The sequence below is a fragment of the Manis javanica genome, chromosome 2, assembly GCF_040802235.1.
Source record: "Manis javanica isolate MJ-LG chromosome 2, MJ_LKY, whole genome shotgun sequence".
NCBI classification, from domain to species: domain Eukaryota; kingdom Metazoa; phylum Chordata; class Mammalia; order Pholidota; family Manidae; genus Manis; species Manis javanica.
The window spans coordinates 10,677,087-10,700,425 of record NC_133157.1 but is presented as its reverse complement, the minus strand read 5'-3'; the positions used below and the strand labels follow the sequence as shown (position 1 = coordinate 10,700,425).

Genomic DNA, 23,339 nt, shown 5'->3' with positions numbered 1-23,339 from the left:
GGCACATGAAAAGATGCTCCACATCGCTAACCATCAGAGAAATGCAAATTAAAACCACAATGAGATATCACCTCACACCAGTAAGGATGGCCATCATCGAAAAGACAAACAACAACAAATGTTGGCGAGGCTGTGGAGAAAGGGGAACCCTCCTACACGGCTGGTGGGAATGTAAATTAGTTCAACCACTGTGGAAAGCAGTATGGAGGTTCCTCAAAAAACTAAAAATAGAAATACCATTTGACCCAGGAATTCCACTTCTAGGAATTTACCCTAAGAATGCAGGAGCCCAGTTTGAGAAAGACAGATGCACCCCTATGTTTATCGCAGCACTATTTACAATAGCCAAGAAATGGAAGCAACCTAAGTGTCCATCAGTAGATGAATGGATAAAGATGTGGTACATATACACAATGGAATATTATTCAGCCATAAGAAGAAAACAAATCCTACCATTTGCAACAACATGGATGGAGCTAGAGGGTAATATCCTTAGTGAAATACACCAGGTGGAGAAAGACAAGTATCAAATGATTTCACTCATCTGTGGAGTATAAGAACAAAGCAAAAACTGAAGGAACAAAACAGCAGCAGACTCACAGAACCCAAGAATGGACTAACAGTTATCAAAGAGAAAGGGATTGGGAAGAATGGGTGGGAAGGGAAGGATAAGGGGGAAAAAGGGTCATTACGATTAGCATGTATAATGTAGGGGGTCAGACACGGGGAAGGCAGTATATACAGAGAAGACAGGTTGTGATTATATAGCATCTTACTATGCTGATGGACAGTGACTGTAATAGGGTATGTGGTGGGGACTTGATAATAGGAGGAGTTTAGTAACCATAATGTTGTTCATGTAACTGTACATTAATGATAGCAAAATAAAAAATATGTGTGTGTGTGTGTGTGTGTGTGTGTGTGTGTGTGCAGAGTCTCCATGATCCTTAGCATCCCCTACTCTAGCATCCATGACAGATCACCATAATCTCACCTCAATTACTACAATACTCTGACTAGTCTTGCTGCTTCGTTCCTTGTCCTCCTCCAGTCATATTTTAACTTAGTAATCCTTTTTATTCTAAAGATCAGGTAGTCAGTCCTCTGCTCAAAACTTCTGAAAGCTCCCCATATCACTCAAAGTAAAAGTCTTAGTTCTGGACATGGATTGTGGTGACAGTTGCACAGTAATATGAATGTATTTAATACCACTGAACTGTACATGTAAAAATGGTTAAAATGGTAAATTTTATGTTTTATATATTTTACAATTTTTTTTAAATGCAGTTAAAAAAAAAGGTCCTTATGAGGTCCTACATGATCTGGCTTCTGCCTCTCTCTCCCCTTGGCCACTGCCCAGACACACTGGCCTTCTTTCTGCTCCTCAAACACACAAAACTCACCCCCATCTTACAGCCCTTTTATTGATCTTCAGATAGATAGCCCTTCCTATCATTCAAAACTCAGCTTATACTTGACCTCCTCAGAAAGGCCTTTTCAAAACACTCCCTACCACCTCATTTAAATTCTCTGTATCATTACCTATTCCAACTTTGCATCGTCAGTCTCCCTCCTCTAAACCATAGGACAGCAGAGATTTTGTCTATCATACCCACCAGTGGTTCCCATGTACCTGGCATGTAGCCAGAATCAAATAAATATTGAATAGAAGGAATAAAGGCAGACTAGGCTTCCTGGGGTCTAAAAGATTCCAATAAATGATAGGAGTGATAATATACTTCTTTGATTCTCAAATTTCAGCATGTTAAAAGGTTTCCAGTCCTACCACCCGAGTTTCTGGATCCAAGAATTAGCATTTCTGAAAGTATCCAGGTAACTCTGATGCTGCCAGACTAGTGATTACACTTTAGGAACCAAGGATCTGTATCAGTAGCATTTGACAAATGACTATCAAATGTTTGTCAAATAATTTAGTTCATCCAATATAAAACATAGGGTGTACCTCAATAATCTATTCAAGTAGTGCTTTTGCAATAAAACACAGATTTCAAAGAAAAAAGGCATTTGTAGAAACAATGAAACTCACTCTTCTGCTACGCATAGTTACCGGGTCACTCAAATGAGTAATAATAAAACTACTTAAGTTTCTTACTCAGTTCAAATAACTGCCAGAGTTCTATTACACAGAGCCAAAGATTATGACAGCCTCTTAAAGAAAAGCAAAAAGCTGACTAAAACACTAAGAACAAATTGGACTATAATTGTAAGTTATAGTCATGCTTATCCATGATTATTTACATGTTGCCTTATGGAAGAGGTGATGACTAATGTTTTGATAAGTTATATAACATACCAACAAATACACATAAGTTATTTTAAGGGCCAGTGAAGCCAATGCAGATGGAAGCATTTTCTATTTCTCTGCAAATCAAAAAATAAATTTAAAAATGTCTCCTCTAAATGCAAATGGCCAAGCTCTTACTTAATATTTTCATTAAGCCTATAAACAACTAAGACAATAACAATTTCCAGAATCTCTGGAACTACCTGAGATTGCTTGTATCCTCCATTACTCTTCAAGATTGTCAATATTTTCAAGGACTTGGCTAAAGAACTGAAAATCCTATTTCAGTCCTATTAATACTCACTGCTAATTCAGTACATGTAACGACACTGAGAATACCATGTTCAGAGGCAATTTGCCAATATGGACCCAAGTTTTCCCAGAACACTTCATGATATATCTTAACATATTACCATGGAAATGCCCTGGTTCTGCCATGATATCACATTATTGCCTTATACTCCTATGCCTCTAGGATCTGGAACCCTACCTACCTGCCAAGCATCTTGTTCTGCCGCCCACCCTTACCTCCAGCAGCCTTGCACCGTAACATCCAACTGTACAGAAGTACTTGTAGCCCTCTAAACAAACCATGCTCTGGTTCTCTAATACTATCATTACCATACTACTAACACTACTGCCTGACTATTGCCTATGTGACAGGCATGAGCCTAAGCACATTACACACATTATCTCAGTTAATCTTCAACAAGCCTGGAACTATTACTGAGAGGTGGAGACTGAGGACACTGAAACTCAGTGGATAAAGTGACCAAAGTCCAGGTGAGGAAGCAGCAGAATCGGCGTGGATCATCCAAAGGCACAGCCACTTTACCATCTACATTGTTCAGCTGCGCTTCCACAAACAACAGTCTTTCTAGTGTTTTGCACCTTACAGATTCATTCACCAAGCGTCAGCTCAGGCATTTTTCTCCTCTCTGGGAAGCCTTCTAAGTCCCCCACACTCATAGCCCAGACTGTGCTAAATATCCCTCGAGTGCTCCTATGGCATCCTGGGCTTCCCCACTCTGTGGCTCTTACCACATTCAGCCATGACAAAATTACAATTACCTGGGGAGCTTTGAAAAGTCCTGATGCCCAGGCCATATCCCAGAACAATAAAATCAGAATCTCCAAGCATCACTATTTTTTTAAAGCTCCCCAAATTATTCCATTGTGCAGCCAAGGTAGAAAACCACAGTGTGCCTCTATTTAAATATCTGTCTTCCCCACCAGACTGGCAGCTCCTCGAGGGCACCAAATGTCTTTTGATAACACTAGTCCAAATACCTGGCACAATAAATGTTTGATTAAAGAGATTTCCTCCAACATTGGACATGTGGTTTCCAGCTCCCAGTAACTGCTTCTCTTCCTCCCACTCTTACCATATACACACTGCTTACCCATAACTGTTACTCTTTAAAGACATTTTCCTTTGGAGTCAAAGGTATCAGTAAGTCACACCTTCTGACAACAGCCTCAGCTCTTAAATAGAGAAAAATGACACACAAACAGCTGAAATGTGTTTGAAAGAAGTGAGGTCTGCTCAGTTCTTGCTTCTGGGAGAATGAAGCCTGAAAGTAAGCCAAGAGAGGATTTCTGTTCAATACCACTCTTCTGAACACAATTCTCAGTGATTCACTGGAAGGGCCAAGTTCACAAAATGATTAAGTACACTCAGCGTGAAGTTATGAAACAGACAAAGGCTTTGACAATACATTCAGGCAGCAGAAAAGCTTAATGGTTTTTTGGGGTTTGTTGTTTGTTGGTGTTTTTTTTTTTAGAGCATTATGTTATTGATCACTGCTGGATCATCAGCTTTCAGTTAGGATCTCCTTTTCTTCTATTACAACATATTATGAGATTAAGAGAAAAATGTTAACACAAACTCCTCACAAAATAAATTTGTGTTGCATTTAGTAATCATGTCACAATACTACGTCCTCATCCCTTTAAGTAAGTGTTCTTTAGAGCTACAAATTGAAATACACATAGTGCTCAGACCCATTATTCATTTCACCGTCATCAAATCTTCAAACCAGCTAGTATTCATCAAGCAAAATAGCAACCTATCCTCTATAGGTTAAGGATTTGACTTCAGCACACTGTTTTAGTTACAAACTTATATGCTGAGGGGGCTGAGTATATTTCAAAATTCAGACCAACTGAACTCTTAAAATTGACAACATGGTCAAAAGAAACTGTATAGACTTCAGAACATGCTAGCAAACTTCACCTAATAAACACTGATTCCCCTAAGCTAGACAAACAAGCTAAAAGGCAGTGTTAATATATCTAAAACAAGTCTCCATTTGTTTCAGTGGACTCTCAAATTAACACTATTTCTCCAGACTGAAAATGCTGTATAAAAGAGGGCTTTCTAACCCACAACAAGTTAACACCTACATAGAAGTAGTCATTGTTGAGACTTAAAAAATGATTAATTTAGATGTATAATTATATAAACATATCATTTCAAGATTTTACACTTCATTTCTAATAATGTTCTCAGGATCAGATTAGTAAAGATACACAGATACTACTGTGAGAAGAGTTACAAAGTTTCATCTTTCCAAATATCCCTAAGAAAAGATTCTGATGCCACTATGTGCAAAAAGCAAGTTAACTGGAAGAAGCTTAGCAGCATTCCAAGAAGAAAAACAGAGCATGCACACCCCTCAGCGATGTGATGTGCAGTACTCCATACAACATAAAGAAATTCTCTCCTGTGCTGAGCTGCAGTATAAAATCTAGACTTAACATTAACTGTGTCAATAGCATTTGCAAATGTCATATCTATTTCATTATCAATAACCATTTTTGTCCTTCAAAAAAGTATTTAAAAGCCTCCCCTTCCCTAACTTTTCCTCTGCTCTTTCTGAATAATTTAGTCCTAAAACTATTACATGGGCAGAGCAAAGGAAAATGTCCCCACAAAGGGGCGATGTGACAAGAGATGTCAGACGTGACAGGATAGGAAGACATCTCTGCTGAGGTGTAGCCTGGCAATATGGTGTCAAATTCAAGTGGATGAGGAAGGCATCCACTTAGGGGAAGCAGACTGGAATGCGGAGCCAGAACTCCAGCAGGGTGAGAAGGGCATTCACACACAAGGCAGCCAGGCCTGCAGATGTTGAAACACAGACGGAATGAAGTGAGTGTCCCATGGAGGGACATGTGTCAGAGCCCATGAGGGTGAGGAGCATGGCCAAGAACAAGGGCGCCCTTGGTGGGGTATGGATGCCCAGGCAGGAATGAGGAGGTTTACCATGTGGGGTGGGGAAGCCTTGCCCAGCACAATGGGGAGCCAAGAGTCCAAGCAGGGTATTAACAGGGCAGAGGGAGGGCAGAGGCATGTCAAACCACCAGAGCAGGCACTGTGATCCCAGGATAGCAAGGTGAAAGAGGAGAACATCCACATGAGGCGGGGCTGAAGGCTCAGTGTGCCTAGCCAGAGCCCAAGACCAGTAAGGAGGGCCTGCTTTCTCACAGGTGAAGTTAGCAGAAAACTACAACCCATTCTATGGAGCTGGATTTGAACTGAAGATACTAGTGTGAACTAAAGGTATCCAACAAATATAAGATAAAGAAATAAAATGTACCCTGACTTAACACACACACGTTTCCTGGCTCTGTCTAGCAGTGCCTGGCAGCCATAATAACCCAATAGCAAGGAGCATACCTAGTACCCAGACCGTGGCTTCTAAACACAATTCTCCTCTAACAGGAACCAGGACTCTTTGGAGAAATAGCTGGTTCCAGGGCTGAAGCAGAGAAAGTACAATATGAGCTTGGAATGTTACAGTGTACCACAAGCAAAGAAGTGCTCAAAGAATGATGGAAACTGTCAAAACGGCAATCTTGATAAGGCTTCCCCTGGCCAAATCTGGGGTAATTTAAACATCAAAACCAGTAATAATATTAACAGATTATTTACCCATCAAATAAAACAGGGAAGCATGAGTCCCGATTGAAATAAATAAGTGAATAAATTTAAAATTTAATGAGAAATGGAGCATTTACATAGTTTCAAGTAGCCTCCCACAAGACAGTTACTAACTGCAAAGGAGAAAGGGTAACTTTTCAGTGCAGAAGTTGGGCAAAAACTACCTTATCAAGTCATCAAAGTGATCACCATAAGTATGGGACAAACTGCTAGAATGCAATGAGGACAGCCCAACATCACTTCTATGATATTCCTGTTTTGGATTATCCTTAAACTGACTCTGATCTTGAGGCAACATAAAATAAATTCAAATTGAGGGATCTTCTAAAAAATATCTAGCCTGTAATCCTCAAAAGCATCAAGTTCATGAAAATCAAGGGATGATTAAAAATCTCTTCCAGACCAAAGGAAACTAAAGCGAGATGACAACTAAATGTAATGTGTGATTCCAAACTGGATCCTTTGCTATAATAAAGTATAGTATATTACTGGGGCTACTGAAATTTGAATGGAGCCTAAGGATTAGATGTATGTAATGAATCAATGTTAGTTTCCTGATTTTGATGGTTATACTGTGGCTTTATGGGAGAATGCCCTTGTCTGTAGGAAAAGCCCACTGAAGTATTTAGGGGTTGATGGGGCACCAGGACAGAACCTCACTCGAAATTGCTTTAAGTTATTTATGTTGTACTGCCAACTTTTCTGTAAGAACCTGGTTGTTTAAAAAAAATTTTAAACCACCATCTGGTAATAATAGTTTCCCTGACCTGTATTTTACCAAGACTTTCTCACAAGGATAAGGTGTGGTTCTATGGAAAGAAAACCAGACTAAGTATCAGAAGGCCTGGGTTCAAATCCCAGGTAGATCAATTACTCACTATGAAGCCATTTAACCTTTCACACATCAGCTTCCTCCCCTGTCAACAGATAATACCTGCCATGCTCATCTCAAAAGCTATTTCAGGGATCAAATGACAGAAAATGAGAAAGTGCTTTAAAACAAAAGATACTAAACCAATGTAAAGGATAATATTATTATTATAGAAGATAAAACGTCTTCACCTTATGAATGATAGACTTTGATTTCAAAACCTCAAAATTCTTAAGCCTTCAAATACTGTAACTAAAAGCAATCAAGGCACTATCTAAATAGAAACATTAGTCTAGGGAATAAATAAAGGAATTTTTAAGAACAAGGAGTAGATTGTGCAGTGAGAAATTCACATTTAATCAAAACTGGAGGAAAAAGTCTTTTCTCCACAGAAGAAAAAATAAACAGCAAATGCAACATAAAAATCAAACAAGTCTCTGGATATGGATATATATTTATACCTCTCAATCAGTAATAATGTGAACAACAGTATAATGCTTTGTGGTTACTTGAAACTCTCACATATGTTTCTGAAACTGATTGTCAAAACCTTGTCAGGTAGTGAGATAGTATTATTTTCCCAGCTTAACAGGAAAGGAAAGTGAGACTAGAAGTGATAGGATTCCATTCAAATTCTGGTTTTCAGATTCCAAAACCCATGGCTTTTCCAACATACCATGCTGCCTATCCAAAAACTATTGAAAATTGTTTAAAGTAGCAAGTCTTAATACTAGATGAAGGGAGTACAGAAAAGCTTTACTACCTCCCTAGAAAAATGTACTTAAGTTAAAAAATTTTATATGTATTTTCAGGGGATTCGGGAAGCTATTTATGGAAATATGCAACAAGGCCCTTGATTTATTGATAACTTACTTTCATGTTCTTTCTTATTTAATCCTCAAACCAAGCCTCTGAAGAAGGGTATCACCACCACTTTACCCCATTTACTAAAGAGTGGACACTCTACACAAAAGCAAGTAGTTTCTACACCTTAACACTTACTAAACACTTAACTATGTGTCAGAAATTGTTATGAACACTTTTTTTTTGTATCATTAATCTACAATTACATGACAAACATTACATTTACTAGGCTCCCCCCTTCACCAAGTACCAAACTCAAATCCCATTAGTCACTGTCCATCAGCATAGTAAGATGCTGTAAAATCACTACTTGTCTACAGCCCTTCCCGTGCCTCCACACACATTATACATACGAATCATATGCCCCCTTTCTTTTTCCCCCCAACTTATCCCTCCCTTCCCACCCATCCTCACCAGTCCCTTTCCCTTTGGTAACTGTTATTCCATTCTTGGGTTCTGTGATTCTGCTGCTGTTTTGTTCCTTCAGTTTTTTCTTTGTTCTTATACCCCACAGATGAGTGAAATCATTTGGTACTTGTCTTTCTCCGCCTGGCTTATTTCACTGAGCATAATACCCTCTAGCTCCATCCATGTTGTTGCAAAGGGTAGGATTTGTTTTCTTCTTATGGCTGATTAATATTCCATTGTGTATATGTACCACATCTTCTTTATCCATTCATCTACTGATGGACACTTAGGTTGCTTCCATTTCTTGGCTATTGTAAATAGTGCTGCGATAAACATAGGGGTGCATCTGTCTTTTTCAAACTGGGCTGCTGCATTCTTAGGGTAAATTCCCAGAAGTGGAATTCCTGGGTCAAATGGTATTTCTATTTTTAGTTTTTTGAGGAACCTCCATACTGCTTTCCACAATGGTTGAACTAATTTACATTCTCACCAGCAGTGTATGAGGGTTCCCCTTTCTCCACAACCTCGCCAACATTTGTTGTTGTTTGTCTTTTGGATGGTGGCAATCCTTACTGGTGTGAGGTGATATCTCATTGCGGTTCTAATTTGCATTTCTCTGATGATTAGCAATGTGGAGCATGTTACGAACACTTTTTATGTATTATCTCATTTAATCTTCCCAACAACCCAGTGAAAGGACTGCTTTATCATTCTGATATTGCACAGGAGGAAACTGAAATACAATTAAGTTAAAAAACTTGACTTCACTAGGTCAACAGCTTCTAAGACATTGAGCTAGAATTTATCAAACTCAGGCAGTATGGCTCCAGAGTCCTTACTCTTGTATCTTTTAAGCCAACTTTATACATGCAATAAACAATTATATCTATGCAGTTGTACGTACATTAATGCACACTGTGTACTAATTGTATCCATGCAATTGTATGTATATTATTAATACACACTGAAATGCTCCCAATTTCAAGTGTATAGTTCTATGAGTTTTGCCATCTGCATACATTCATGTAACTTTCACTCTGTTGATTTTTTAAAGACTTTTCTTTCTTAAAAAGAGAAGTCTTTAGGTTCACAGCAAAGTTGGGAAGAAGATATTGAAATTTCCCATACACATACTACCTTCACATATGCACAGTCTCTTCCATTATCAACACATCCACCAGAGTGGTACATTCATTACAACTGATGAATGTACACTGACACATCATTATCACTCAAAGTGTACTGTTTACATTATGGTTCACTCTTGGTGTTTTCTTTGGGTTTGGACGAATGTATAATGACATACATTCATCATTATAGTATCAGGGTATTTTCACTGCCCTAAAGATCCTCTCTTCTCCACATATTCATCCCTCAATAATCCCCAAGCCCCTATTATTTTTACTGTCACCACAGTTTTGCCTTTTCCCGAATGTGACATAGCTGGAATGATAAAGTATGGAGGCTTTGCAGATTGCCTTTTTTCACTTAATAATACGCATTTAAGGTTCCTCCAAGTCTTTTCATGGCCTGATAGCTAATTTTCTTTTTAGCATTGAATCACATTCTTCTGCCTGGAAATGCCACAGTTTATTCACCCATTCCCCTGCTGAAGGACATGTTGGTCACTTCAGTTTTGATAATTTTGAATAAGGCTGCTATAAACATGTGTGTGCAGCTCAAATTCACAATTATAATACAGGTAGGTCACAGGGAAGGCAGTACAGCATGTAGAAGATGAGTAGTGACTCTAGCATCTTACTACGCTGATGGACAGTGACTGCAATTGGGGACAGGGGTGAGGACTTGATAATATGGGTGAATGTTGAAACCACAATGTTGTTCATGTGAAACCTTCATAAGATTGTAAATCAATGATACTTTAATAAAAACAAAAACCAAAAAAATCTGTGTGCAGGTGTTTGTGTGGACATAAGTGTTCAACTCCTTCAGGTAAATAGTAAGGAGCAAGTGTATGTTTAGTTTTGAAACAAACGCCAAACCGTCTTCCAAAGTGGCTGTGCCATTTTTGCATTTCCACCTGCAATGAATGAGAGTTCCTGTGGCTTGACACCCTCGCCAGCATTTGTGGTGTCAGTGTTCTGAATTTTCCTCTTCTGATAGGTGTGTAAGTGGTAACTCGTTTTAATTGGAATCTCCCTGATGACACGTGATGTTGAACATCTTTTCATAGGATTACTTGCCATCTCTGTATCTTCTTCAGTGAGGTGTCTGTTAAGGTCTCTGGCTCGTTTTTTAAATTGGGTTGTTTCTTATTGTTAAGAGTTCTTTGTGTATTTTGGATAACAGTCCTTTATCAAATGTATCTTTTACAAATATTTCTCCCAAGTCTCTCACTTATCCTCTCACTCTCTTGACATTGTCTTTGGCAGAGCAGAGGTTTTTCATTTTAATGAAGTCCAGCTTATCGATTGTTATTTCATGGATTTTGTCTGTTGTGTTTTATTTTAAAAAAGCATCGCCATACCCAAGGTCATCTAAGCTTTCTCCTATGTTATCTTCCAGGAGTTTCATAGTTCCGTTTGACATTTAGGTCATGATCCATTTTGAGGTCTGTGTCTAGATTCAGTTTTTTGCCGGGGATGCCCAGCTGTTCCAGCACTGTCTCTTGAAAAGACTAGTTCTGCTCTGTTGGCTTGCCTTGCTCCTTTGGCAAAGATCAGTTGAGCACATTTATGTGGATCTACTTCTCAGCTCCCTGTTCTTTTCCATTGATCCATCTGTCTACTCTATCAATACCATTCTGTGTTGCTTACTGTAGCTTTACAGTAAGTATGGAAGTCAGTGTCAGTCCGTCCAACTTTGTTGTTCCCCTTTGCATTGTATTGGCTATTATGGGTCTTTTACCTCTCCATATAAACTTTAGAATCAGTTTGTCAATATATCCAAAAAGTAACTTGCTGGTATTTTTACTGCAATGGCTTTGAACCTATAAATTAAGTTGGGAAGAAACAGACTTTTTTTTGACAGTATTTAATCTTCCTATCCATGAACATGGAATATTTCTCTATTTCTTTCTTTGCTTTTATTCAAACCTTTGTAATATTCCTCATGAAGATGTTGCACATATTTTATTACATTTATACCTATTTCATACTTGGGGTGCTAATGTAAATGGTATTGTAGTTTTTATTTCAAATCTACTTGTTCACTGCTAGCATATAGGAAAGTGATTGACTTGTATATTAACCTTGTATCCTAGAACCTTTTTTTTTTTGAGGTGTAAGTGAATTTTAATTGGGAAGAGAAGTTGTCAACTTAAATAGCAGCAAACGAAGAGTGAATAAGAAAGCTCCCTGTACTCTGACACATAAGGCCTCCATCATATATGATATAGGAGCATTTCAATTTGTGTCCCCCACCAGCCCAGAAACGTCAAATGCTTTTCCATTCAATCTAATATTTCTGGTTTCCTACCAAAAAGGAATACATTAGGAACATGGAAAAGTTGTTTACTTAAAGGAAATCCCCAAAGAGTGAGGGAGGGAATGTACAAATTAAGAAGTTACGTAGAACACTTTAAATTTTAATTAACTACATTTTCATATCTTCACAGTAATACAAAACACAGTCACTTGCAGAACTGGTTCGGATTACTTAAATAACAGATACATTTTTAGTCCTCTACGAAAGTGTTCGGAAGTTACTTGTTTATATGAAATTAAGCTATGAATACCTTTCTACAGCAGTAACTGCACACCAGGAAGGCCAAGACAAATAGAAATCAAGAAATGGAGTTATCCCAAGCTGCTGTGTTAAAGACTATAAACAGTTGATTTTATACACATGAATGGGTTTCTTTGCTACAGGAAATCCAAATGGAATAAGGAATGGAATAAAAGGATCCTTGATGGGAAGAAGGATGACACCCTGTATGCACTTAGTTTTCTGCCCCTTCTGCCATATCACATTCTTCTCCTGCACTGTTTGATGTCCACAATGTTAGGTTGTCTCTAAGCAACTGCATCATGAGGGTGCTCTTTGTATGAATCCTTATTCAGTTTGTCAAGTTCTGCAATGGCCGCATCAAAAGCTATTTTAGCCAGTGTGCAGGCAAGCTCTGGATCATTAATGATATCATAGTAAAATACACAAAAGTTAAGAGCCAGACCCAGGCAAAGACTGGATGTGTGGGTTGCATCTCTTTCACACTTATGCCAAAAGCCCCTTGGTAAGCTCCTTGGGAATTACCTATCATTTGTTTTCTATCATCACAATACGCAACTTTAGCAAGGTATTGGAAGTAACCTCCCTTCATTTTCAGATAAAAGACTTTACTCTCTGGATTAGGTGCATTGGCTATCAAATACTTACGCAACAATTTCAGCACCTCGTGCAGATGGACCTCAGTTCAGACTCCACTTTCTGCCAATAGCCCTTAATCAGCTGCAACTTCTTGTCAGAGATATCAATTTTATGCTTGGTGCTCGAGATAAGCCTGGATCCAGGCAGACCTGCGGCCCCTGATCCCATCCTTGTAGGCCACCGAGAACAGGCTGTGCCTCTTACTGGACAGTTTGGCTCGGTCTTCATGCAGGTGGCATGTCATTGTAACACTCGGCCAGCTCGGCCAGCTTTGCCTCTGCATCAGCATCATTTTCTCCATGAGGACAGGAAGAGGAGAGTGAGGGCAAGCACCACCCCAGATGGAGAGGAGGTGCGCAGAGCGCCTGCAGAAAGTGGCAGAAAGGGGCCCCTACAATCTTGTTACAATTCCTTATTTGTTTCAGGAGTTTTTTGGTTGATTGGTTTGGGTTTTCTACAATCATGTCATTTGTGAACAAAGACAGTGTTATTTCTTTTTCCCAATCTGTATGCCTTTTATTTCCTTTTCTTGCATTAGCTAATACTTCCAGCACAATGTTGAAAAGGAGTGGCAAGTGGGATATCCTTGCCTTGTTCTTGTTCTTAGGGCAAAGGCTTCTATTTTCTCACTATTAAGTATGATGTTAGCTGTCAGGTTTTCATAGATATTCTTTCAAGTTCAGGAAGTTTCCCTCTATTCCTAGTTTACTGAGAACTTTATGAATAGGTGTTATATTTTGTAAAGTGGTTTTTCTGCATCTATTTATGATCATGTGAGTTTTCTTCTTTTACTACTTATGATGGATTATATTAATTTTCAAGTGTTGAACCAGCCTAGCATAACTGGAATAAATCCCATTTGGTAACAGTGTATAATTCTTTTTGTGCACTGCTGAATTTTGAGTTTTAACTAACTGAAAATTACTACAGCCTAATAATTTTCTTCTTCCACACCCCCTCCAAAACCACAGTGTGTGGCTGCTGTCTTAGAACCCAAAAGCAAAAGAAAAGTCCCTCAGAACAATGGGCCAAGGTGCTGAGACTCATGTGCATTCCTCTTGGCCTCCCAGAGAGCTGAACACCTAAATTCTAGGGGACTCAGGTATTATAGAATGGATTTGCCTTCTCAGTTCCACACACACACTGCCCAGGAGCATTGAGTTCCTCTCTTAAGTTCCCTTTTCTGAGAAGAACTTGCCTCTCCTCTAGCATTGCTGCATTTGGACCATGGTGATTTCTCATCATAGATTGCAGAGCCACGACAGAATTCATACTCTTACCAATTTCATGTATATTGTACTGATGCTCAAGAATCTCGGATCACCTGAGAAACTTTTTAAAAATCAGATTCCAGATTCCATGACTGAAGACTAATTTATGTGAGGAGTAAAGCTCAGTAATCTACTTTCTGAAGAGTGATGCTGATAATCAGTTGATCTATGAATCTGTTTTCCCAAGCGATTCTGATCATCAGTCAAATTTGGGAACCATTGTGATACACAGTAACTCTCAAATGTGCCAAAATTGTAGAGAATTTTTAAATCATGACACTCTTTAGATGATCTTGAAGTACACACTTTAACAAAATATAAAATGGTACTAAATCACACACCATCTTATACAGTCAATAGCAGGCATCAAAAGTTTAGAAAACATAGGTCAAATTCACTAAAATCCCACTTTCAGCTGAGATGAAATAGCAAGAACCAGATTTACCATTCTATCTGAAACAACTAAAACACAAAAATTGTGTGTGTTATATTTATATCTATATAATTCATCCGTCAACAGATGAATATAAAGAAAATGTGGTGTGTATATACAATGGGATATTATTCAGCCATAAAAAAAGAATGAAATCTTGCTATTTGTGACAACATGGATGGACCTTCAGGGTATTACACTAAATGAAATAAGTCAGACCAAGAAAGACAAATACCATATCATCTCCATATTGGAATTAAAAAAAAAACTCAAAGATACAGAGAACAGATTGGTGGTTGCCAGAGATAGGAGGTGGACAAATTGGGTGAAAGGATTCAAAGATATAACTTCCAGTTACAAAATAAATAAGTTATGGGGATGTAATATACAGCATGATGACTATAATTAATAATACTGTATTGCATTAAAAAAAATATAAAGGCATAGATCCAAAAAGCTCCCCTTGAGTACAGAGCTTAAGTACTGATTAGTACATATGTGTGAGGAAATTACTTGATGCTAGAGAAAGAACTACCAGAAAAGATTAGAGGTAGCAGTGCCTGGTACTCATGAAGGGCCAGAACTAATGCCTGTTCCCACCAGCCACGGTGGAAAAATACATGATTCATAGTGCAATGGATAAAGCATGCAAAAGGGGATTACCTTAGTAATGGGAAGCAAATAGTCCTAAATTGAGTACTGCTTCAGTCACACCTAACAAATCTTAAAAGCAAGACCCAGAAGGCTCAAACTCTTTCAAAGTAACTGAAAAAATACATGAAACAATGCTTTTTCTAACACATCAATCAATGAAGCACAGCAATCCGTTGAGAGATAGAAAACAAAGGAGGTGAGCCTACAATTTCTTCAGATTACTGCCCTAAGTCCGAGAATATTCATAAGAATACAAAAATACCCAGCACCAACAAGGTAAAATACACCCTATCTGGCAGTCAAAAAAAAATTACCGAGCTTATTACCAATCAGGAAAATATGACCCATAACAAGGTGGGGGCAAAATTAATCAAACCCAGCCTAGAAGTGACATAAACATTAGAATTAGCAGCAGGACATTTAAAACAGTTATTTTAGCATATGTATTCCATGTGTTCAAAAAGTTAGAGTACAGGAGATTGAAAAAATGACCAAATTGAATTTCTATATACAAAAAGTACAACATTTGAGACAAAAAATGCACTAAATGGAATTAACTGCAGAAAAAACACTACAGAAGAAAAGATCAGTGAATTTGAAGAACCTGCTTTAGAAATTATCCAAGATGCAACAGAGGAAGCATAAAACAAAACAAAACAAAAACCAGAGCATCACTGACCTATGCGACAACTTCATACAGCCTAATAGATCAGTAAGTAGAATCCCCAAAATGGGGGTAGGCAGAAAAAGTATTTGAAGGAAATAACAGTCAAAAACTTTTTAAAGTTGATGAAAAATATAAAAGCACAGATCCAAAAAGCTCAACTAACCCCAAGTACAAGAAACATGAAATCTAAGGTATATCAAATTGCTCAAAACCAGTAGTGAGGAGAAAATCTTGAAAGCAAAACAAAAAACATATTACCGTTAGAAGACAGACAGATCAGAATGACAGCAGATTTCCTGTCAGAAACCAGGCAAATATGAAGACAGTACTGCAATATCTTTAATGTACTGAAAGAAAAAATTAACAACCTAGAATTCTATCCTAAGAGTATTTCAAAAGCGAAGGCAAAATAAAGATTTTTAAACATTACAAATGCTGAGGAAATTCATCACCAGCAGACCTGCACAAGAAATGTTAGAAATCCTTCAGTCAGTAAGAAATGATGCCAGATGGAAAATATTTATACCAAGAAATAAGGATCATCAGAAATGGTAACTACATGAACTAAATAAATCAAATGATCATCTCAATAGATGCAGATGGTTTCACCAGAAAATTCTACTAAATATTTAAAGAATTAATACCAATTCTATACACCATCTTCTGGAAAACAAAAGAGGAGGAAACACTTCCCAAGTCATTTTACAAAGCCAGTATTACCCTGATACCAAAACCAGAGAAAGACAGTACAAAAAATAATTCTACTACACACACACACACTATACCAATACCCTTCCCAAATACAGATGCAAAAATCCTTAACATTTTAGCATCTAGAATTCAACAATATACACCATAACCAAGTAGAATTTATTCTGGGGTTTGCAAGGTTGGCTCAATATTGAAAAGCAATATAGTTTATACCATATTAATAGGCTAAAGAAGAAAAATCACAATTATATCAACTGCTGCAGAAAAAGTATTTCATTAGATTCAACACACATTCATGATAAAAATTCAGAAACTAGGAAGAGAGGGAATCTTCCTCAACCTAATAAGGGATGTCTACTAAAATCCATAGTTAATATTATACTTCATGGTGCTGGAAACAAGGCAAGAATGTCTACCCTCACCACTCTCAATCACACTAAAGAGTCTAGTCAGGGCAATAACACAAGAGAAATAAATAAAAAGCAATGGACTGGAAACAGAAATAAAATTTTGTTCTTCTTACAGACAACATGGCTTGCAGGCAACATAGAAAAGAATTTGGAATTGAAATTGAAATTGAGATAATTTCATTCCTTCTCTTCTATCTACAATTATTCCATGTTTCATCTAATCTCCTACAAGCACTTTCTCCTTGCACTCTTTTCCTGATAGTATCCAAAACCAAAACCATAGACTTAGAAAGCTAAGGATATGGAACTTTTAAAGGACAAACCATAATGTGAAAACTGATGGATTTGATTACACTAAATTTAAGGTTTTCTGTTCAAAGGAAAGCTTTACTTAAAATGGAAATATTCTGTCCATATTTTCTCCCTGTGACTTGGGGAAAAATATCTAGCATCACTCAATTTTAGCAGAAACTCACAGAAAGAACACCAACGTTTTGTGGGAACATAGCTTGAAAATTGTTATAAATTCATCCATCACTATAAAGGAAAATATAAGACTCTCACCCTTCAAAAGAGAAAAAAATGGGAGCCAAGATGGCGGCGTGAGTAGAGCAGCAGAAATCTCCTCCCAAAACCACATATATCTATGAAAATATAACAAAGGCAACTCTTCCTAAAATAGGAACCAGAGGACACAGGACAACATCCAGACCACATCCACACCTGCGAGAACCCAGCGCCTCGCAAAGGGGGTAAGATACAAGCCCCGGCCCGGCGGGAACCGAGCACCCCTCCCCCCAGCTCCCAGCAGGTGGAGAGGAATCAGCAGGGAGGGAGAGGCAGCCCAGGACTGCTCAACACCCAGCCACAGCCATCTGGACCAGAGCACAGACACAGTGCATGCATGGGGTCCTGGATACTAGGGAAACAGGGCGGCAGGACCAGTGAGCAGGTGCCTGAGGCCGACGCCGGAGAACAAAGAAACGGGAGTGGCCATATTTTTTTCCTTTTTTTTTTTTTTTTTTTTGGCGAGTGCTTTTTGGAAAGCTTAAAGGGATAGGGACCCCAATACTAGTGAAACGGGGAAGCAAGACCACTGAGTGGGTGCCTGAGACTGGCGCCTGAGGACAAAGAAAATTGTGCATTTTTTTAATTATTTATTTATTTATTTATTTTGTTGTTGTTGTTGCTGTTGTTTTGGTTTGCAGAGTGCTTTTTGGAAGTCTTAAAGGGGCAGGGCAGGACACTTAGTCCAGAGGCAGGGAATCTGGGGATCTCTGGGCACTCTAACCCCCTGGGCAGCAGGGAGCACAGAGGCCCCTTACAGAGATAAATAGCCTCCAGGCTGCTCCCCCTCCAACAGGACTCCACCATTTTGGAGCAGCAGCCCAAGCCAGGTCAGACCCACAGCAACAACAAAGATAAACTCCATAGCAGCCCGACAGGGAGCAGAAGCCCTGTCTGCGCACAGCTGCCCAGCACAAACCACTAGAGGTCGCTATTCTCCCAGGAGAGGAAGGACAGAAACCAACAAGAAGAAAAGCTCTTCCAGCTGTCACTCGTACCAGCTCTGCAAACTATCTCAATCAGCATGAAAAGGCAAAACTACACGCAGACGAAGATCACAGAGTCAACACCTGAGAAGGAGACAGACCTAACCATCCTTCCTGAAAAATAATTCAAAATAAAAATCATTAACATGCTGATGGAGATGCAGAGAAAAAATGCAAGAGCAATGGGATGAAGTCTGGAGAGACATCACAGATGTCAGGAAGGAGATCACAGAAGTGAAACAAACCCTGGAAGGATTTATAAGCAGAATGGGTAAGATGCAAGAGGCCATTGAAGGAACAGAAACCAGAGAACAGGAACGCATAGAAGCTGACATAGAGAAAGATAAAAGGATCTCCAGGAACGAAACAATACTAAGAGAACTGTGTGACCAATCCAAAAGGAATAATATCCATATTATAGGGATACCAGAAGAAGAAGAGAGAGGAAAAGGGATAGAAAGTGTCTTTGAAGAAATAATTGCTGAAAACTTCCCCAAACTGGGGGAGGAAATAATCGAACAGACCATGGAAATACACAGAACCCCCAACAGAAAGGATCCAAGAAGGACAACACCAAGACACATAATAATTAAAATGGCAAGGATCAAGGACAAGGAAAGAGTTTTAAAGGCAGCTAGAGAGAAAAAGTCACCTATAAAGGAAAACCCATCAGGCTAACATCAGACTTCTCAACAAAAACCCTACAGGCCAGAAGAGAATGGCATGATATATTTAATGCAATAAAACAGAAGGGCCTTGAACCAAGGATACTGTATCCAGCACGACTATCATTTAAATATGATGGCAGGATTAAACAATTCCCAGACAAGCAAAAGCTGAGGGAATTTGCTTCCCACAAACCACCTCTACAGGGCATCTTACAGGGACTGCTCTGGATGGGAGCACTTCTAAAAAGAGCACAGAACAAAACATACAACATATGAAGAATGGAGGAGGAGGAATAAGAAGGGAGAGAAGAAAAGAATCTCCAGACAGTGTATATAACAGCTCAATAAGCGAGCTACGTTAGGCAGTAAGATACAAAAGAGGCTAAGCTTGAACCTTTGGTAACCACGAATTTAAAGCCTGCAATGGCAATAAGTACATATCTCTCAATAGTCACCCTAAATGTAAATGGACTGAATGCACCAATCAAAAGACACAGAGTAACAGAATGGATGAAAAAGCAAGACCCATCTATATGCTGCTTACAAGAAACTCACCTCAAACCCAAAGACATGCACAGACTAAAAGTCAAGGGATGGAAAAACATTTTCAGGCAAACAACAGTGAGAAGAAAGCAGGGGTTGCAGTACTAATATCAGAGAAAACAGACTTCAAAACAAAGTAACAAGAGATAAAGAAGGACATTACATAATGATAAAGGGCTCAGTCCAACAACAGGATATTACCATTCTAAATATATATGCCCCCAACACAGGAGCACCAGCATATGTGAAACAAATACTAACAGAACTAAAGAGGGAAATAGACTGCAGTGCATTCATTTTAGGAGACTTCAACACACCACTCACCCCAAAGGAGAAATCCACTGGGCAGAAAATAAGTAAGGACACAGAGGCACTGAAAAACACACTAGAACAGATGGACCTAATAGACATCTATAGAACTCTACATCCAAAAGCACAGGATATACATTCCTCTCAAGTGCACATGGAACATTCTCCAGAATAGACCACATACTAGCTCACAAAAAGAGCCTCAGTAAATTCCAAAATACTGAAATTCTACCAACCAATTTTTCAGACCACAAAGGTATAAAACTAGAAATAAATTCTACAAAGAAAACAAAAAGGCTCACAAACACATGGAGGCTTAACAACATGCTTCTAAATAATCAATGGATCAATGAACAAATCAAAATAGAGATAAGGAATATATAGAAACAAATGACAACAACACAAAGCCCCAACTTCTGTGGGACGCAGCGAAAGCACTCTTAAGAGGAAAGTATATAGCGATCCAGGCACACTTGAAGAAGGAAGAACAATCCCAAGTGAATAGTCTAACATCACAATTATTGAAAATGGAAAAAGAAGAACAAATGAGGCCTAGAGTCAGCAGAAGGAGGGACATAATAAAGATCAGAGAAGAAATAAACAAAATTGAGAAGAATAAAACAATAACAAAAATCAACGAAACCAAGAGTTGGTTCGTTGAGAAAATAAACAAAATAGATAAGCCTCTAGCCAAACTTATTAAGAGAAAGAGAATCAACACAAATCAACAGAATCAGAAATGAGAATGGAAAAATCACAACAGACTCCACAGAAATACAAAGAATTATTAAAGACTACTATGAAAACCTATATGCCAACAAGCTGGAACACCTAGAAGAAATGGACAACTTCCTAGAAAAATACAACCTCCCAAGACTGACCAAGGAAGAAACACAAAAGTTAAACAAACCAATTATGAGCAAAGAAATTGAAACAGTAATCAAAAAACTACCCAAGAACAAAACCCCGGGGCCGGACAGATTTATCTCAGAATTTTATCAGACACACAGAGAAGACATAATACCCATTCTCCTTAAAGTTGTCCAAAAAATAGAAGAGGAGGGAATACTCCCAAACTCATTCTATGAAGCCAACATCACCCTAATACCAAAACCAGGCAAAGACCCCACCAGAAAAGAAAATTACAGACCAATATCCCTGATGAATGTAGATGCAAAAATACTCAATAAAATATTAGCAAACAGAATTCAACAGCATATCAAAAGGATCATACACTATGACCAAGTGGGATTCATCCCAGGGATGCAAGGATGGTACAACATTCAAAAATCCATCAACATCATCCACCACATCAACAAAAAGAAAGACAAAAACCACATGATCATCTCCATAGATGCTGAAAAAGCATTTGACAAAATTCAACATCCATTCATGATAAAAACTCTCAGCAAAATGGGAATAGAGGGCAAGTACCTCAACATAATAAAGGCCATATATGATGAACCCACAGCCAACATTATACTGAACAGCGAGAAGCTGAAAGCATTTCCTCTGAGATCGGAAATTAGACAGGGATAGGGATGCCCACTCTCCCCACTGTTATTTAACATAGTACTAGAGGTCCTAGCCATGGCAATCAGACAAAACAAAGAAATACAAGGAATCCAGATTGGTAAAAAAGGAGTTAAACTGTCACTATTTGCAGATGATATGATATTGCACATAAAAAACCCTAAAGACTCCACTCCAAAACTACTAGAACTGATATCAGAATACAGGAAAGTTGCAGGATACAAAATTAACACACAGAAATCTGTAGCTTTCCTATACACTAACAATGAACCAATAGAAAGAGAAATCAGGAAAACAATTCCATTCACAATTGCATCAAAAAAATAAAATACCTAGGAATAAACCTAACCAAAGAAGTGAAAGACCTAGACCCTGAAAACTACAAGTCACTCTTAAGAGAAATTAAAGAGGACACTAACAAATGGAAACTCATCCCATGCTCATGGCTAGGAAGAATTAATATCTTCAAAATGGCCATCCTGCCCAAAGCAATATACAGATTTGATGCAATCCCTATCAAATTACCAGCAACAATCTTCAATGAACTGGAACAAATAATTCAAAAATTCATATGGAAACACCAAAGACCCTGAATAGCCAAAGCAATCCTGAGAAAGAAGAATAAAGTAGGGGGGATCTCACTCCCCAACTTCAAGCTCTACTACAAAGCCATAGTAATCAAGACAATTTGGTACTGGCACAAGAACAGAGCCACAGACCAGTGGAACAGATTAGAGACTCCAGACATTAACCCAAACATATATGGTCGATTAATATTTGATAAAGGAGCCATGGACATACAATGGCAAAATGACAGTCTCTTCAACAGACGGTGCTGGCAAAACTGGACAGCTACATGTAGGAGAATGAAACTGGACCATAGTCTAACCCCATACACAAAAGTAAATTTGAAATGGATCAAAGACCTGAATGTAAGTCATGAAACCATAAAACTCTTAGAAAAAAACATAGGCAAAAACCTTTTAGACATAAACATGAGTGACCTCTTCTTGAACATATCTCCCAGGCAAGGAAAACAACAGCAAAAATGAACAAGTGGGACTATATTAAGCTGAAAAGCTTCTGTACAGCCAAAGACACCATCAATAGAACAAAAAGAAACCCTACAGCATGGGAGAATATATTTGTAAATGACAGATCCGATAAAGGCTTGATGTCCAAAATATATAAAGAGCTCACACGCCTCAACAAACAAAAAACAAATAATCCAATTAAAAAATGGGCAGAGGGGGGGCGGAGCCAGGATGGCGGCGTGATAGAGCAGTGGAAATCTCCTCCCAAAAACACATAGAGCTATGAAAATATAACAAAGAAAAATCTTCCTAAAATAGAGACCACAGGACACAGGACAACATCCAGACCACATCCACACCTGCAAGAACCCAGCGCCTTGCAAAGGGGGTAAGATACAAGCCCCGGCCCGGCGGGACCCAAGCGCCCCTCCCCCCGGCTCCCGGCGGGTGGAAAGAAACCGGAGCGGTTTTTTTTTTTGGCAAGCGCTTTTTGGAAGCCTTAAAGGGACAGGCCCCCGTTGCTAGGGAGGCAGGGTGGCGGGACCGGTGAGCAGGTGCCTGGGAACGGCGCCTGAGGACAAAGAATATCCCGCGTTTCTCCCTGCGGGACCGGCGGGAAGGTGCCTGAGACCAGTGCCTGAGGACGGAGGAAATCGCACGTTTTTCCCCTTTTTTTTTTTCTCTTTTTGGCGAGCGCTTTTTGGAAGCCTTAAAGGGACAGGGACCCCAGTGCTAGGGAGGCAGGGTGGCGGGACTGGTGAGCAGGTGCCTGGGACCGGCGCCTGAGGACAAAGAATATCCCACGTTTTTCCCTGTGGGACCAGTGGGCGGGT

The 23,339-nt window shown here is 38.9% G+C and overlaps 1 protein-coding gene and 1 pseudogene across 11 annotated transcripts in view; both read right to left on the bottom strand.

Moving 5' to 3' along the window:
* DENND1A (DENN domain containing 1A) overlaps nt 1–23,339 on the bottom strand; it is a 538,445-nt gene that overhangs the window by 470,088 nt on the left and 45,018 nt on the right. The window lies entirely within an intron of this gene.
* LOC140846839 (14-3-3 protein theta pseudogene) lies at nt 8,401–20,209 on the bottom strand (annotated as a pseudogene).